At 40.9% G+C, this 14948-nt stretch overlaps 1 protein-coding gene across 1 annotated transcript in view; it reads right to left on the bottom strand.

The window, feature by feature from the left end:
* Window positions 1-2155, bottom strand: part of LOC138208741 (uncharacterized) — a 61068-nt gene extending 58913 nt beyond the window's left edge. The window contains exon 1 of the mRNA XM_069166834.1: window positions 932-2155. The gene's annotated coding sequence lies outside the window, so the exon portion shown is untranslated. The remainder of the gene's footprint in view (window positions 1-931) is intronic.
* Between the last annotated feature and the right edge of the window lie 12793 nt (window positions 2156-14948).

Below are 14948 nucleotides of genomic sequence, written 5' to 3'. Positions count from 1 at the left end.
AACGGTGCACTAACTCAATATAGAAATACATTTAAATTGATATCAGATCTAACCTGCAGCAATAAACCTCATTGATTAAAAAAAATAAAATGTAATAGGCTGGTTGAAATCAGTTGAAAGAGCCCCCCCCCACACACACACACACACCCCCCGTTGCCCGTTTGATCTCCTCCCTCCTCAAAAGTCAATACTGACAGGAGTGGCAACATCTGCCTGCATACAACGTTAGTGTTACACTAATCCAAGGAAAGCTCAAGCGATCAATCAGTAGGCCTACTGCCCACGGTGTCCACGGCTCTCTCTGTTGCTTCAGAGGAGAGAGAAAGAGAGAGAGAGAGAGACAGAGAGAGAGAGAGAGAGAGAGAGAGAGAGAGAGTCGCGCGCCCGGACCTGTTGACTCAGGGCCACGTGAAGAACATAGACATGAATGATCCACTGCGTTTATGGACCGACCGTCGTCATGTAATTAAAAAAAGGCCTTCATTCATTCAGATGACTCTCCCCTTCGCCTCAATAACCAACATGGGTTTGGAATCCCATGATAATCACAAGACGTGTATCCTATACTCTATAACAGCATGCGTGAGGTATAATTAACAGTCCTTGTCAAATTATCTCGAAATAATAGTTGTTGGTTTTGTGTTTATAGGCACAGGCTGTATTGTTGGTTTTGCAGTGCGTATCATGTCTGTTTTGAATGTGTTTGTCTGCAGAGCTGACCAAAAAAAAGAAGGTTTCACGCAGGTGTTAAAAAGTGCTTTACTTTATAACAATTTATGAAAAGAAACCCTTTTTTTTTTCGTATTCAATAGCTATCAATCGTAATATTATGTATCAGCCACATCTGATCACATTTCTGCCGTAATACTTCTGATTAAATGTAATAAAAGCAAGAGGAAATAAGAACAGAAAACATGTTGCTTTCTCCTACCTTTTCAGACATCAAAGAAGAGTGCGTCTACAGTTGTTCAGGAGAAGAAAAGCCTTGTAATCCGTAAATACAGGCTCTACTTTGTAAATTCTTCTCGCCTGCTCTCTGGAACTCCAGAGCCTCTGCTGCGTCTCCGCTGGAGAGGTTTGATATCCGAACGATTCCCCTTCAAACCCAAAACAAATATCCGACGCAGAGCATTCCTGCGTTCAAAGCGCTCCCGTCAAACTTCTCCTGTTTCAGGTTGATTTCAGTTTTGCACAATAATCTGTGAGACAGTGGATGATACGTAGCGAGAGGAAACGGGCTGATGAATAGGACACCTGCGCGCATCAAACCCGGATCCGACGCTGCGCCTCGGGAATCCACGTGTTTTGCATCTCTTTCCACCTTTCCAGTCTTTTTTTTTTTTTTTTTTTTCAAACTTCACCGAAAAAGAGGGACAAACATCGTTGAAGGGCCGAGGAAACGTATCCAAGTTTACCGGGGAAGTATGGATGTCTCCATCAGCGCAGACTGGTGCGCTGCGCCCGCAGACTGGAGAGGTTGTAGGCGGCTCTATAGGTAGCAGATCGATTTCGGTCCACCGGGAAATATCAGAAGCCTTCGGGAAGAGAATAATCTAAGAAGACATGCAAGAGTGTCTTCTGGTAAGTCCCTGTGTGCTCCCTGTAGCTCCACTTTCAATCCATGCCCCCACGACCCCCGCAAGCTTCTCCAAAGCGATGTCCTCTGATGAATTCCAGGCAAAGCAGCCTCCCTGTCGACAGCTGGTTTTAAACTACCTGCTGGACTCGTCTCTCCAAATTCGGGGAATTCCTCAACTGAGGGGCAATTACGATTTAACTGAACTGTGAAGCCAGTTAACCCCGTCGGACTAGAAGGCAGTGGAGACTCCCTGCCTGTCGCGGCTGTTTGGAGCGTCCTCTGTGCATATTTCTAAGCGATGGGGTTCATCCAGAATTTGCCCATTCGGCGCCTGAGCCCACGCACAAAACATCGACGTGATTTCATCTCAGTGAGAAAAACAAAAAAATAGAAACCCTTCAATGCGACTCAACCTCTGAGCCACGGATCGCTCTCCTGTGATTCTTGCTTGATCGGAGGTCCGACAGATCTATTAAAAAAAAAAAAAAAACTGACGAGATTATGTCAAGTCATCAATTATTCGAGAATAAAAATGTTATAAACTTCAGTTTAATGTGGTTTGCGTTCATTTTCACAAACAACGGGTTCCGGTGTCTCCGCCGGAGGACACAGGTGGGAGGCAAAAGGGCCTTTGAGGTGTGTCGCAAAAGAATATTTTAAGTGGAAGCGTGTGCGCGCGTGCGTACCGTGGAGAGAGAGAGAGAGAGAGAGAGAGAGAGAAAGTGTGTGACTGGGAAGTGGAAGCAAGTGAGAAAACACTACAATAAAAAAAGAAAACAAAAACAGCACATATGACACGAAGATAGTGTGGCAGAAAACAGGGAGCGCGGAACAGAGAGGCAGATTGAGTGTGTGGGCAGAAAACAGATTCTCGGATCAGCACCAAGGACAGCGACCGGACAGAAAGTCGGCGATCTGGTTGCACTGGTTCACATTTTCATGTTTCAATTCACTGCAAAATCGTACTAAGCAGTCCCCTCGAGATTAGGCGAGGTATTTTTGTGACTTTTGCAGTCAAGAACGCTTGATTTTGCGGCGAATTTTCTCAAAAATTGCAGTTTTACGTGTTTTCTTACAACTGTAAGTGTGTATAAAACCAATTTAACACAGATAGTTCACATGAAAAACACAAATTCCTACTATTGCAGTCAATTCCAGTTTTCCCGGTTCTTGTGTTGTTTGTTTGTTTGTTTGTTTGTATGGGTTGAGATCTGTACAGTGTCTGCAATGACAAACCCTGCAAGCAGAGATCAAATCAATTAATTTACCTTATGACAGTTAATGAAATGTCAGCTACTGTTCTGCTATACTGCCTGCTTCAGTTTACTACCTGACCATATCGATCTTCAACATCTTTGGGGTCCTTGGGGCTTTTGGATTTGGCTAATTCAATTAAAAATCCACTCACAACATAATTTACTTTGACCCATACGCTGCACCACAAACAAGATTTTTGGTATCATGACACCTAAATATAATGGGAACATTAGATCGCAAAATTCTTACAAAGAGCTGTTCTACTAGTCATTATTTGATTAACAATGTATGATATGTGATATATTCTCCAAGATTGTCCTGCAATTTAGAGACCTTAAAAGACAAGCATGGATAATTCATACAGTTCCCTCATCTTAATGCTGAGCACGCACAAGGGGAGCTGATGACTGACAAGATCACAGAGCGGATCTCTTCATACTGAAGAAGGGATGATAGTCTTGTGTTTATGGATGTTAGTCATCGTCTCCTTAATTACCATCATCATTAGAGCTATTTGTAATATTTACTTTGCCTTGCACATCATGTGGTTTCAGTCGCTTACTCCTACTTAAAAATCACTCTGCTTATGTAAATGTCACTTTAGTACCGTATAATGCTATTGTGTCTAACAATTGAATAGGTACCACTATGAATTAAAAAAAAAAAGAAGATAACTTCTACATCACATCTCTGCAGAGGTTTTGACAGGTTTGCTGATAAATACGAAATACATAAAATGTTAATTCACCTGTGTCGAATCTTTTTTCTTTCTCAATCGATTTTCTCTGTCCTCAGAATATAAAAATTAACTTTTTGAAAATTCAACAGACATTCCTGTGCCTGAACGTAACCAAATTGCGAGATCCTAGAGCCACAAAAACTGGTATTGAGAACATTTTGAAGACTTCTTAAATTTGAGCTTTTTCCTTTAGCATTCATCATTTTATTTTTTTCTAATGATAAATGCAATATAAAAGTTAGAATAGAGGCTCATGCAACCGAGCAGCAGCCACATAAAATGTCCTACAATTCTTGAATGTTTTGCCGTTCACGATAAAGAAGTCGACTGTTTTTGCCTTCAGTATATCAATATCACAATGCAGACAATATCCAAACGGACAGGCTCAGTTGGCATTTGAATACATGGTTCAATGGTTCCTATAAGACCAAACCAGGGGCAACAACGACGTACCTCCAGCAGATGAACCGTCTCTACAGTCCCAGCACACTTACTTTACACCAAGCAAGCCTCTCTCCCTTCGTTTATCTCGCACACGGCCGCTCGCAGGAACACACAGAGAAGCACAGCGGAGGTGACAGCATGGTTTATCAAAATCGTATCGGATTTCACCTCGTCCCTTGCTACTGGAAACAGAACACGGAAGGTCAAGTGCCCTCCGAGACGCTGGAGAGCAATCCCACCCAGGAGGCAAAGCAGTCGTTGAGCGCCTCGGTCACGTCCGCGCTGTCCGCTCAATGCCCACTTGTCTCTTTTTACATCAGCTCCTCATACATACCGGTGATGGACCGCAGGGAACACGATGAGGCGGACCAGTGAAATATAGCAAGCAGCATGAAACGGTAGAATACACCCTGATTGATTTTTAGCCGAATTATTCCGCACACATGCTTGTCCAGGACAAACCTACAAGGAGGGCAAAAGCAAAATAAGCTGGAAAGCAACTGGTGGGAAGACTTGTGAATGTTTAAGTGATAACAGCCAGAAAAGAAGACATCAGAAACATCTTGGGAGGGCACTAGGAAAAATTACATTGGAGCTCGGTGGCTGTTTTTGGCATAAAAGCCAATATGTGCGATGGTGTTTGATTCGTCACACCAGAGAGCTGAATGTATCCTGATCCGATGGACTTGTCACTGTTGCTAAATTCTAGTATTAAGTCTGGTTTTGATTCATGCTAACTGTTTCCTGTTTGGGAGGCGTTGTATATTTTGCCCAGTCAGCTCAAGTGACGTATGTGTCCTTCCAATGTTATTCCGACGCCTCCCAAGCTGCCGTAGTGGCGCTCAGACCAGTTAACTCAATGTTTTATTTTCTCTTCAATCAAAGAAAAATGCCCTTCAAGAGCTGATGCTCCTCAGGCATGTTGTGCTAGTTGTTGAAGTACAGGAGAGCATGAGGACACACACACAAGTCAAGCAGACAAAGTTGTTGCTGTGTCTGAGGGTGTAGCCTCTGTTCCTCGGGTGGCAAGTTTATATACAATGGTCAATAATGTGTATTTCCATCACTTTCATTTAATAAAGTCAATAATCATGTTATTTTCAACTGTTGTTTGGGATTACTCACCAAACGTGTAAGTCACAGGTTCCGGAAAATATTTCACAATAAAAGCACAATTGAGAAATGGAGGGTTTCTGTTCACTGGGACACTAGAGGGCTCTTAATTTGAATCAGATAGAGGAAGTGTTGAGTTTGGATTAACACATAACAGTGTTACTTGAACAGTGAAAACAGCAGCGGATCAAAATGAGGCTTCGCGTTTACATCGTGATTCAGTCAACACACCTTAAATGTCAAAACAACAACTTTGCCCAATGTATGTTTTTATCGGCTCTCTTGCATAACATACAGTTTAGAGAGGATTGGATCTTCAAGCACTTAAATAATGTAAAAAAAAAAAAACGTCATTTCCTCACTTGGTAAAAAAAAAAAAAAAGTCTCTGTCATTCTGGTGCGTTCCAGCAGCGCTACGATGCTGCTGCTGTATAACAAACTGTGTGGCTGCACTGATCTCTTCAATCAGCACAGTACAAACTCTGCATTCTTTAGGGCTCTCAGAAAAACAGTGGGAGACGTTACATACACCACCTGTCCAGCTCGTGTCTAACACGTATGCTTTTGAGCCTTGATAAATACTGTGTTCCAAACTCTGTGCTCCACACTACTTATTTCTAACCATCATTCAGGCTTATTTAATCTGGTCGCTTTATTCCCAAAAGCTACCAACAAAAAAAGGTTTGCTGGGAAATGTTCATTTGTTTGTCCAGTGATCTTGCTTCCTGTCATCTGTAATAAGTTGCGTTGACATTATGACAATGCTTTCCTAAACAGTTCCTCAAATGTTTAGCGAGGAGCTCTTCAGAGAACAGACAGGACGTTTGCAGCAAAGGCTAAATGTGTGCATGTGCTTATTTTGGGGCCTTTTGGCAGCGAGAAATGACCCAAAAAATATTTACCCTGAAGCCAATCACAAGTTACGCTGCAGGGGGAAGAAAAACACGCAGAGATCCCTTTGAAAGGAACATAGATCACAATTGCTTTGCATTCTACATGGAATGACACAGGTGTAAACGATGCTGACATGCACATATGGTATTTACATGCAACACACACACACACACACACACACACACACACACACACACACACACACACACACACACACACACACTGACTCTGTTATGGATGGTGTGTAAACAGGGTGTTTAGAGATAGTCATATATCATCTTCCATATCATCTTCACTCTGACATTACTCGCTCATAGACCTGCTGGAGTTTTTTCCTCTCAGAAAAATGAAGTAAATATAAAAAGAAGTTGACATTCCTGGCAGTTTATTTACTTCAGGGAGCTGATGAGAGCCAGCTGTTTAAGTTGGACCAAGATTCATGCAAGCCTAAATTAATGAGCATAACATTAATTACCGGTGACATTTAAAAATATTGGCATCAGCTACAGGGATAAAAAAAAAAAAAAAAAAAAAGGACATTAAAACACCCATGCCTGCTTATTTTTTATGAACATATGATAAAACTGTAAATTCCAGTAATTTATGAAAATGAATCCATGATCTGAAAAACTGGATTTGGCTCAAGTTTGCTCTGCACATGCGTATAGTATGTCAGTAACGAACAGGGAAGCGGTGAGCACACATACAAAAAGGCCCCCCGAGGAGACACCCTCATCAGAATAAGGACTACCTGCAGTTCGTCCTTCATGAAGTCACCTTTTCGCCCTGCGGCTATGTGGCTGCTACACTCTGTCAGTCTGAGAACTCTACCAGACAAGGCTTTTATCACTGAAGCCTCTTCAAAACTACGCCTTGACGCACCCATGCACACATTAAATTCAAAGCTTTAGAAATCTTCTGTTGTCATCAAGTGTCTTACACACATTTTTTTTTTCATTCTGTAGTTAATTTTGCTAAAAAATACAAATGTATAAAACAAAGACATACTTTTGTAACCTGGAAGGATGCAGAATGATGTTGGCAGATGCAGTCGGCCTGATGGACCATTGAACAGCTGCAGCGGGGTGATCTTTGCTGATGCCACATTTCAACCCACTTGGGGTTCTGGTTCACTTTTGACCTCGATGTTGGAGTGTCATCAAGAAATCGGGCTATTAATGTCACAGAAAATGAAATCAAAATAGAAAGAAACTAGAATGAGGCCACATACAGACATGGATCAAATACTTCAATATTTAAGACAGGCTAATGCAAGATGTCAATCACAAAAAAAAAGTTATGCCCCAATATTTTGACCTTCCTGGCACTGAACATGTTGCCCCGCAGTTATTTATGTTTTCCAGCCACACAGAGAACTTGTTTTTATTCGACACACTAAAGATTAGATTCTCTTCATGTAACGTGATCAGTCAAAAAATAGACTTAACAATGCAGTTTGGACTGAAAATCAATGACCACCACAAGGTCCACACACACACACACACACACACACACACACACACACACACACACACACACACACACACACACACACACACACACACACACACACACCACCAAAAAGAGCCTAGGTACACACATCCATGCTTTTAAAGGTCAGCTATTCTCACAAACTGCACTCAAAACGCAGTGTCGAGCATCATAATGCACTGTTCCTGGAACATAGAGGCAAGACAGATATGTGGTGGAAAATGTCTTTTGTAACGGTTAAGGTCTGAACGACTTGTAATGGCTGGAGTGTACAAGCTACCTGCAGCTGCATCAAATTCTAGTGCAGGGGTAGTTTGGGAAATCATCCTTGCTTCTGTTTTTGTTCTCCGTTTCTTCTATCTGTTTTATTTCATCTGTGGTAGTCCTCTTACAAGTGCAGTACTACGTAGAATGAAATACTGAAAAAGGATTTGGTTAAAATGTCCGTTATCAGGATCATCCATCAGTCAAATAGAAATTACTCGATTTTCCATTTTACTCAGTAGGCGTATTGATTATTTAAGACTTTAAAATCTTTCGGGTAAGAACATGCTCCTTTATCTTTTTGCATCACTCCCTCCTTTCCAAGATCACAGACCTCTCTCTAATCTCTAATCCTCTTATCAATATGCTGAGTAAGAAAGAAAGGAGAGTTATTTTAAAAATACAACAAAGAAAAGACAGAGATATACAAAACTACAGGGATGGAAGAGGATTTTAGTTTTAATGTGCCACTGATGACAGAAATTAAATGAAAGAAAATAAAAACAAGAATTTGTCCGAGTAAGATAAACATTTTTTTTTTGTTTTTAAAACAGACACATCCACCAAACATGTTATGTTGTGATTTAAGGATAATCTCCATTACTGATCTTTGCAAGTGCATGTAAAGAGTTCCATGCTCATAACGTGTTTGTGCAATGTCCTCTATAGTCTATATGAGCCATTTGCATCAGGGAAAGATTATAGTCCGGGCATTAGGGTAACAACATCAGCAACAACACATTCACACCACTGTACGTGTGGCACAATTAAAGACTGCAAGATTATACAAGGAGACTGTACAAGTACGTTTTTAAGAGTCACATATCATAAACAGTACGTTATTTGTTTTCAAGCTTGCCTAAAAAGGCCAATATGTCTTCATTATGCATTCATTTATTGACTTATCCTCCCATGTGTTTTGTTAATAAATGCTTTTGAGCAGATTTATTATGTTATTTCTGAGTCGAGCACCTCTACACTCATGAAGTGTGCTTAAACTAAAACACCTACTGCTTTTAATGTGTGTTCGCGGAGTGAAACAGAAACAAATGAAAAGCTACTTCAGAACTGTACAGTAGATAATAATGTACTTTTAGGCTCAGTAGTTCATCATTTGTAACTGTTAGCTAACTTTATAACCAGCCCAACTGCAGGTTAGCTTGGTCCTAGCATTTTCTGTCTTTGTAGTTTCGGTAGCTCATAAATATACTTTAACGCTTGTGCAGGTTTTTTTTGTGACACAGATTTCAGGAAACTCAAAAACATAGCCTGCCATTACCAGAACCAAATTCACATCGTGAACAGATGCAGTGGAGTGGGGATTGTTTCCCGTCCTTGCATCTTAATCGAAGTAGAACTCGGGTTAATTAGAAACTATCGGAGCAGCCTTTAAACCAGTCGGCACTGACCATCATTCATGTTGCGCACCACAACTCACCAAGCGGTAAACAAAGAGCCTTCCCCAATGTGAGCAGAGCAACGCCATGTCAGTAAATGACTGTTGGATGCTTTCTAGACTCCTGCTTCAATTCTGCTGTATTTGCAAGCATTGCTACAACTGTGCGTATCACTTTGCTTAAGTCTATCACCGCCACCATTGTTGGGTCACGGAACAACACACAAATTGTGAGGGACTAAACTAGTATTCTGTTTTTAAGACCAACCGTTATGTACCAAGATGAGCATGAGGTGCTGTATGAGCCACAGATTATTATAACATGGAAGTTTCAGCACAGAAAGAAAAAAAAACCCACCTTGTTTTTCAGTGAAAACATTCACAAAACTTTGTAGTGATTCGCACATGCATTTGGATATTCTCCTAAACCTGAACTTTTAATGGTTAAAGCTGCACATGTAGCGAGTAAACAGGCTACACATTGCATAGACTAAAAGCTACAATGTCTTGCAAGAGTCATCACAAGCCGTATTGTTTTGGTGTACTGTGGAAAGGAGAGGCCGTGTTTACTACAAATTTAATCCATTATTGTAAAGGAGTCCTTTTTTAATCAGTATAAAATTGAACCACTATATATTTTATTCGTTATTTGTAACTTTTGTCGTAAAATTTAGAGAACTGAACCTGTGTGCTATATGGACGAGACTTATAACACTTTTAATTACAGTACTATCGTATTATCTCTGCTAACATGCATGCATTAGTTCCTTCAATTGCAGTAAATATTTCCACACAAACACCTGAGCTATAATCAACCATATTATATTTTATTACATATAATCTGTCATAAGGAGGCAGACGTTTGTAACTCCTGCCTGCTCCCCCCTCTGACAGTTTATGTATTCCTCTCTCTCTCTCTCCCTTCTCTGTAATGACACTACGAGACCATTAGGTAGATAATTAAATGTGAGCCTCAATCATCCCCTCGGTGCTCTACATGCCCTGATGGTACTTGTTTGTCTGTGTGTGTGTGTGTGTGTGTGTGTGTGTGTGTGTGTGTGTGTGTGTGTGTGTGTGTGTGTGTGTGTGTGTGTCTGTGTGTGTGTGTGTGTCTGTGTGTGTGTGTGTCTGTCTGTGTGTCTGTGCTTTGTCCATCTGTCTGTCTGTGGTTCCACAGGAGCACAGTTGCTCTTTCTTGCAGCGGGGGGGAACGACTGTTTTCTGCAGCAGGGACAAAACACTATCGGGCTGGAAACTGGCCAACCAATAAAATTAAAGAGAGATGACAGTGTTTCTGTTCTCTGCATAATCGCCATATGGGGTATTGAGGGAATTTGGATGATCTCAAAACTACCATGCAGCTACATCAATTGAGTTTTTGGGGTTTTTCTTTATTTTGTTTTATTTGTTTTTTTCGGATTTAATAAATACAAGAGGAATATGTTAAATGTTAAACTGAAGAACAGAGCTCTGCAATAAGTAGGTTCCTGCTTCTCTACAGATTTTAGTCATTCTAATGACACTAAACACGTCTTTGCCCAAATGCAATGTGGGTGTTGGATGTATAAAAATAAACAGCTGGTGGTATTAATTTTATACACTGTGCTGCCATGAAACCACTGAAGAAGAAAAGTGCACATCCAGATGATATAATAAAATAAAGAAGGTTATAATCTCCTCGCGTGTTGCCATTCTATGTCCGTTCAACCGAGCTTTTGACAGTACATTTGTATTTTATTGCAGTGTGCAGATTTAGTAAACTTTTGTAAAGTAAACAAAGTTTTCTTAAATTCTAATTTTCCTGTTTTGAGTAACCAGTGCTGCAGGTGCCGATGCTCGAGGACATCTAGCAAAGCCTGAGTAAAAGATGCTCAAGGAAATTCAGCTGTAAATACAGGAATTTGCCAAATCGACTTCACTTTGATTTGGACAATATTCAAATAAGTTCACCACTCCAGGATCTGTCCAGTTATTGTTTGTTGTACTTCAGTTGGGAGTGTGGTGTTTGTGAGTCACCCCTTTTTGATATATACATATATATATATAGTGTCTTTCTTGTTAGGTCAGCTGGATGTTTCGGTTTATGTTGATGTAGCCCGAGTTGAGTTCTGTTTAGTTGACCTCGTTTGAGGACCGAGAACTTTAGTGACGCATTTTTGTAAATTGTTTCCTGTTTGTTTTTGCGGGGAGGTAAATAAAACCTGTTCTTTGAAAAATAACAAAGCGGTGAGTCCTCTTGCCCGACAGCCCGCTGCCTTACACAGAGGTTGTAGCGAATAAAGAACTTCACTTCCACTGATTTGAGTCAGTTGTGTGTGTGAACACAGTACAAAGGGAAATGCAGATTCCAAAGTCCAAGCTGACGAAATGCTCGCATACAAACAGAACTCCAGAATAATTGAACTTTTTGTTCAGATCAATGAAGATTTTATAATGTGACAACTAGTAGTGGCAGACTGGTGAACGCACACAAAGTGATTAATAGAAAAAACAAAACCATGACATTGTCTCTGCATAGCAGAAGCTACCATGGACACTTAAGTCATATACTTTGTGTAAGTTACGATCTATTTGTCTTTATTGCAATTTGTTGCATCTGATGTTATCAATCAAAGTCTTTATGTGATATTTTGACGTTTCTCTAATTTTCAGTGTCTTTGCTTGGATGGAGGGAGTTATTACATGTCTTTTAAAATACTGACTTTTTATAATCCAGCCAGGAAGGTTATTTTAGATAGAATTTATTAAAACCATTAAGGCCTCAGGGAATACTTAAACTTAGAAAGTGAGCGGGAGGATAGATTGAGGCAGGATTCAGGTCAGATTGACCAGAGTGATATCTTTGCGGCCGTTGAGTTACAAGATCATATTTTGATCTTCATCATGACGGTATGAGAACCTACTGATGAGCATATATCTAAAGTTTACAAATAATAGATATGTATATAATATGTACATAACTAGCATTTATATCAATTTACTTTAATGTGTTTCATTTCTATAGAGGCAAATCAGAGCATAAGTCATCTCAGGGCACATAATAAACTTAAGACCTTACAATATTACACAGAGGGACCCAATAATTCAGCACATCATATGAGCAATGGTTGGAAGGAAAAACTACTTTTTAACTGGAAGAAACCGCCAACAGAACCAGGCTCAGAGGTGGACGGCCATCTGACTCAACCACATGGGGGGCCCGGGACCTCTGCCATAATGTCTCTTCACCTTCCTCTTTGAATACCGACGGTGTTCTCTTGAGCAAAGATCTTCCACACTGGAGCTACTTGGTGGAAGACTGCTGTTCTGCCACCTCACAAGTTTGTGTATGTGTGTGTTCACTTGGGTCAGAAAATGGAGGTTTAAAAATCGACTGAGAGTACATGACAAACGTTGGAGTTTTTAGCCCAAAGATACAAGATATTTGTGTTTGAATGTCTGTGCGCTCAGATTTCTGTCAGGGATTTGAGACAGATTCCGTGGGGGAAACTGCACAGCCATTCAAAGCAGGCAAGAGGTATGATAAGTGAGTGCTTTGCTGCTTTAAAGTTTAGTTATTGCTGCTTAGACAATAATGTGAAAATGTATCAGGGAGGCAGACAATCATTTCTCTATGAGTTCCTTCATATATTACTGTGCTTTTTATGAGTGTGGTGGATTAGCCAGCTGCTGCCTCTGTGGCACCCAATAACTCCTTTTTGTTTCATTCTGTATTCAGCAAAATCAACAACACACACTCAACACACTGATACTTAAAAGGACACTTGTATAAAATTTTGCCCACACACATACACCACATGTAGCTTCACATTCTCCAGCCAACTGCAGACTCATCAACACCTACAGACTTGGCCTACCTGGATGTACACACACACACACACACACACACACACACACACACACACACACACACACATACACACACACTTAAACACACACGGTTAAATGGTGCTTTGCAGTAATACTGGCAGGCCAAGTGGTGAGGTTGCTATGTACTCAGCAGCACTGCATTTTTTTACTGACTGCCAGCCAATAGCTCAGCACTTCTATCAGTGTGTGTGTGTGTGTGTGTGTGTGTGTGTGTGTGTGTGTGCGTGTGTGTGTGTGTGTGTGTGTGTGTGTGTGTGTGTGTGTGCGTGCGTGCGCTGGCATTTATCATCGAACATCTGTCAACATATGCATTATACCCATGACAGCGAAACACCTGTGTTGGTACATACATTATTCATCATGTCACATGTACAGTATATTATGAAGGACACAACACACACATATGGGAGTTGCTTCATTAGTATGCACACACAATGCTGCTCTTTGTCCACTTTGGAGGAGCTGGACCTTCTCCAAGACCTGCTCCCTGGCCGTGTCGCCCAGATTAGTGGCCCCTGACTGCGCTGCAATGACAGAGAGAGCTGCCTCATCATCCGGAAGGTCCGGAGACGCCGCAGGCCTCAAAGCTCTCCAAACAAAATGAAACACTGTCCTGCAAAGTGTCTATCTCTCTATCGGCAAGTGACGAAACTTGTGCTCCTTTGTGCTTGTGGTGATACTTTAATGGCCAATTATCATGAATGCACGGGGCTTTGGCCTGATTTGCTGAGACACCTTAAAAGTCTTGGCAGTGTGCACAAAATAAGGCCACAATGGCTTGTGTTGACTGTGCTCATCTTCCTGCTCTGCTGTCAGGCCAAAATCTAGACTGACGAGGATGCCTGATGATTTTGCCTTAAAGTGCACTACCACCGAGGGTCACTAGGGGCTCGTGCCGAAATAAACCTTGAGCTCCCATTCAAAAAGCATCAACTCCTCTTATAAAATACAAAGTCTTAAACTTTTCCCACAAGTCATTATGGTGTCATTTGGAAAATTGTCTCCTTCTGATCAGTGTTCTAATGGTCCTACTAAAAGGAGTCAACACTTAATGAGATATGAGGCCTCAAAGATAAAAGATTGATTCAAACTAAAACAACACTGATGGCATATTAAGGGAATCTTTGCATGGAAGTCAACAGAATTCAAGCAGATACTTCTTATTGACTAAAAATATGAGTTTTATGCTAGCATCTTTAAAGCCATGTTTCTTATTTTCTCACTGAAAGGCCAGTCCTCAGGTGGACAATGTTGTTTTTTTCCAAAAACTGATTTTTAATCCTGTTGTTTCCTTGAGAAAAGTAGAATACACTTCTTGGTCTTCCCCTTTTCTATTGTTTCTACTTAAAATATCTCACCAAAGAGTAACTGAAACAAACTAATTTCTCTCTCTATCCATAGTCCTTGTCTACACTAATATGTTACTGTCTTTCTTCCAGCTTCCTTGCCCTCTCCTTATCTGGTCTTTCAGTGCTGTAAATGAGCTGACAGACAGCCTGAAGCAAAGGGACTAAGCTCCAAGCACCAATCTGGTCTCAGCTCAAAATGTCAACCACTCAAACAAACGCACAGAAACTTTCTCCTCTCACCTTTAACTCTTCTATCTCTGTCCTCCTTGTCTCTTCTTTTCTAATACCCTTCCCCATTTTGTTCCTCCCTTCCTCTCTCACTCCTCCTCCTCCTCTGTCTCTCTTGACATTTAACAGCCTGCACTCGTTTGCTCTATAATTTCTTGTCATCTCCGGCAATCCAGTTATCTAAAGGAGGGTTAAGGATGACAGTTAAAACTGACAGGACGGTGACATTTGCTGGCCTTTTTTAATAACTGCTGCGGCGATCATAAACACAGTTGATCATTTGACAAAGGTGAGCGATCATTATGGGACTGGACTTTCAAACCA

This window comes from Embiotoca jacksoni, unplaced genomic scaffold, assembly GCF_022577435.1.
Source record: "Embiotoca jacksoni isolate LCO1_2020_lvr unplaced genomic scaffold, fEmbJac1.0.p SCAF_4, whole genome shotgun sequence".
NCBI classification, from domain to species: domain Eukaryota; kingdom Metazoa; phylum Chordata; class Actinopteri; family Embiotocidae; genus Embiotoca; species Embiotoca jacksoni.
This window is presented reverse-complemented; position numbering and strand designations above follow the sequence as displayed.